This window comes from Triticum urartu, chromosome 5, assembly GCF_003073215.2.
Source record: "Triticum urartu cultivar G1812 chromosome 5, Tu2.1, whole genome shotgun sequence".
Taxonomy (NCBI): Eukaryota; Viridiplantae; Streptophyta; class Magnoliopsida; order Poales; family Poaceae; genus Triticum; species Triticum urartu.
The window spans coordinates 454,063,148-454,066,935 of record NC_053026.1 but is presented as its reverse complement, the minus strand read 5'-3'; positions in this window follow the sequence as shown (position 1 = coordinate 454,066,935).

Genomic DNA, 3,788 nt, shown 5'->3' with positions numbered 1-3,788 from the left:
AATTTCCAAATAATTCTCATAAATTTTTTGGGTAATATATTCCTCAAATATGTCAAAACCCTTTCTTGGAATCATTAAAAATAATTCACAAAAATTCCTTTCCGATTCTGCCCTAAGTGGTGGTTTGAGAAGGAAGTGTCATTTCTCTTTTCTTGGTTGACCCCAAACTTGTTTTACATCTTTTACTGTCCATATCATTGCCCCATGCCAAAATTCAACTCAATTTTCCTAGTAAATATTCCCGAGCAATTTTTCAAAGTTCTTGTCTGAGGGAAGTGATTGTGAAGGAAGTACAAGCTAGGTATATCCAAATGAGTTGAAATTTGGGAAGATCCTTCATATGATCAAATAATGACTCTCCACCAAATTTGAGCTCATGTAACTCATCTATGTGAGTGCAGCTCCAAATCTTGGTTTCTGGTTAGATTTTCAGGTTGTGAAGCAACTATATTTTATATTGCTTAATTTAAGCTGAACATTTTCGAGGGCATTCTACTATCCATATCAACTCTCTCCACAAATTTTTGGCTCAATCCATTAATCCATTCGCCCTATGCATTGTTTCCAAAATTCTGTCCAAAGAGATGCATTGTGAAGCAAGTGCTATTTAGGTTCATAGAAATGGCCTGAAACTTTTTGGGAGTCCTCATACCTTAAAATAATTGGGCCATGCCCAATTTCAGCTCAACTTGCATCTTCATGTGAGTGCATCATCCGAATCTCTAATTCTGGCCATTATAGTGGTTTCTACAGCAACCCTCATCTAAAGTCCTCCTATTAGTCTGAGTTTTGGTAATCAACATCACCTTTGTGTGTGATCATCAGCAGATAAATTATTTACTAATTTACCAAGCTGGTGTCCCCACTGCATAGCACAAACACTTGGCTGCTGGCTTGCTTTGGGACCATCTGCAAATCTCTTCTTTGCTTCTGGACCCAATTCTTTCTTTAGTTGGACTAAGGGCACTAAGGTACATCTACTGGACATGATCGGCCCGGCCAGAATGCGCCGTTTGCACCAGTTCCCGTGGTGATCATGTTGGTGTCACGCACATTGCAAGCTCTGGCTCGTTCCGGCCACTGTGCTCGTCTCCTCCCTCCTCGTCTCAACCTTCATTCATGTCTAGTAGCTGCCCCATGATCTCCTGTGTCGCCCTGAGTCACTGCCTCGTTGTTATTCGCCATAAATGCGCCGCTAGAGCCGTGCCCGTGCCGCGCCCAGCCACTGCCCGCCATTAAAGCTTGGACGGGAGCTTGTCCGTGAGCTCTAGAGCCCCCCCGCGGCTATATAAGGAGTTCTCGAGTCCTCCCTCACCTCACCAGCCGCTTCCCCGCCTCTCTAGCCCATTGGAATCGCCACACCTCGCCTCACTTCGCCTCTGTTCGCCATGGCCGCTTCGGTCTCTCCTTGGTTCCGGTGTGCCTAGCCCCTCTCCTCTCCTCCCGAGCTGTCCACGAGCTTCCTCTAGTTCCCGCTGTTCATCGTTGGAGAGCCTTGTGTCCGCGTGCCCCTCGTTCGGCCGCCGCCTACTCCTCTCGGCCACCGCGACAATCGTGCTAGCCGAGCCTTCCTTCGCCTCCCCGACTCCACCAACGTCTTCCCCACCTCCCCACGGGCAGCCCCACCCACTCATCTGTCACTGGAGCGCTTTGCTTTGCCGAGCATCACCACCGGCCGCCCGCCTCTGCTCCTCCCTGCCGCCACTCACTACCGTCGCTCCTAGCCGTCCCATCGCTCCCTCTCTGCGGGGATAGACACGGGAGGCTGAGCCACGCTCGCTGGTGGCCTCTACTTGGCCGGGCCTGGCCGGAGCAGCCCGCCCCGTCGCCGACAGCTGGCCCCCCTCCCCTGCCTCCTCTGTCTCACGCGGGGGAGTAGCGAGGAGGAAGACGATGCCCAGCTGGCCCCTCCCATGACCGCATGGGACCGGCCTGTAAGTGGCCCAAGGGCCAGGTCCACGTGGCAAGTGGAAGCGCCCCCAAGTGTGTACGTTTTCATTTGCCCGAAGGTGTATTTCCATTTGTACGCCTTCATTGCCCGAAAGCGTACTTCTTTCCTTCATCAGCCCGAAATACATTTTCTAAATCAGAAAGCGTATTTTCTGAAATCCGTTTCTGTCTTATCCACTCAGGGACCCGGCTGTGAATATTCTTTTTACAGAAAAGTCCCTGATCATCTACTACTCATAACTCCACAACCGTAACTTCAATCGAGGTGAAACCAGCGCTCACTTCTTCGTCTCGTCGAGCTCTATCTTTTGGTAACATTTTCACTAAGTGGTCTCATAGTGAAAATGACCATTTTGCCCTTGCCTCTAATCAGCCCCCTCCGAGAGAGAGTCGTCTGGCGTTTCGTTCCGCGGCTTCACCGCACTTCTTCCCAGAGTCTCCGACACCCCCAGGCAAGCCACAACAACCACTTGCATGATAGTCATGCAATAGCCATGGTTTTCAACTTGAATATTTAATAAATGTTTGCTTGTTTGGATACGATTATCGTTGTTTCGGTGATGCTTATAGATCTGTGTTCACTTGTATGCTATGCTCTTCTGCATCTTGTTATCTTGCACTTATTACTAGTATTATTGTTATATGTCATGCTTGATAGTGGTAGCAGTATGTTCTTTCAGATGCATGTTTAAGATCTGTTATCTAGTGCCATAGCTATGCATGTTACTTTGCATCCAGTTGGTTATATGCTTACTTTGTAGTATTTTGGTTAAGTTCTTGCATGATATTTATTTATGATGATATTCTCATGTGTAATGTTATGCTCGTGAGTCTACCATGCTCATTTGGTCAATGTTTCATTATGGTTATGCTCGATGATTATGCTGCACTTCCCTGCTTATGTTGATCCATGCTCATGCATTGTAGTTGCATCATGTTATTTTAATATGGCTCAGCTTATTGCATTCAAGTTTAACCGGACTTAATTGAACTTGAACAACTGTTGGCTGAGTCATGGTGCCACCATATCGAGCTGACCAGTGCAACCACACTTGCCTTTATGGGAAGGTCCTAAATGGGTCTATTGTCATGCCTCCTGCCGGTGCCTCCAACGAGGGAAGGTTATGGGCGCGCGCTACTCTGATCAGGTGGGCGGACATAAGCCTTGTGTGCCCATAGTTGTTGTTAGGCACCTTTTTGTCCCCATTTGGGACCGTTTATGTTTTTGCCACGATGGTGGCCGTTGGTGCCTTTGGTAGGCACGGGGCCACCAGGACTGAACCCTAAGGGGTTGTTGGGTCGGAGTGGCTGGGAGAGTGTCATGGCAGTAGGACGGTTTTGTGGGAACACCGTTGGTCCACCCGAATGGGAGTGCAAGGCCATGGGTTCCGTGGTGTGGGTACAGTGTGCTAACCTCTGCAGAGTGTGTATTAAATCTATCGATAGCCGTGCCCGCGGATAAGGGCCCAGTTCGTGTCGGTCACACTATGGGTCAATAATAATAATAATAATGATGATGATGATGATGATGATGATGATGTGCTTAATAACAACCCCGGTTCGATGATGAGATAAGTTGGTTCTGTGATCCGTGAATGATCACCGTGTGGTTACGAGGTAACCCGTTGAGCCAAGAATGGTTCCGTTTGTGATCTGTGAATGATCACCGTGGTATCGAGGATACCGGGTTGTTGGATATTCGTTATGTTGTGTGAGAATCGTGGGTAAAGATCAAGCTCCTTGTGGTCATTTAATGGTTACTACGGTATTGTTTATACCAAGCTTGATTTGATCCTGAGATGACCATGTAATGTCCGAGGTTGGTAAGTGGCGCATAT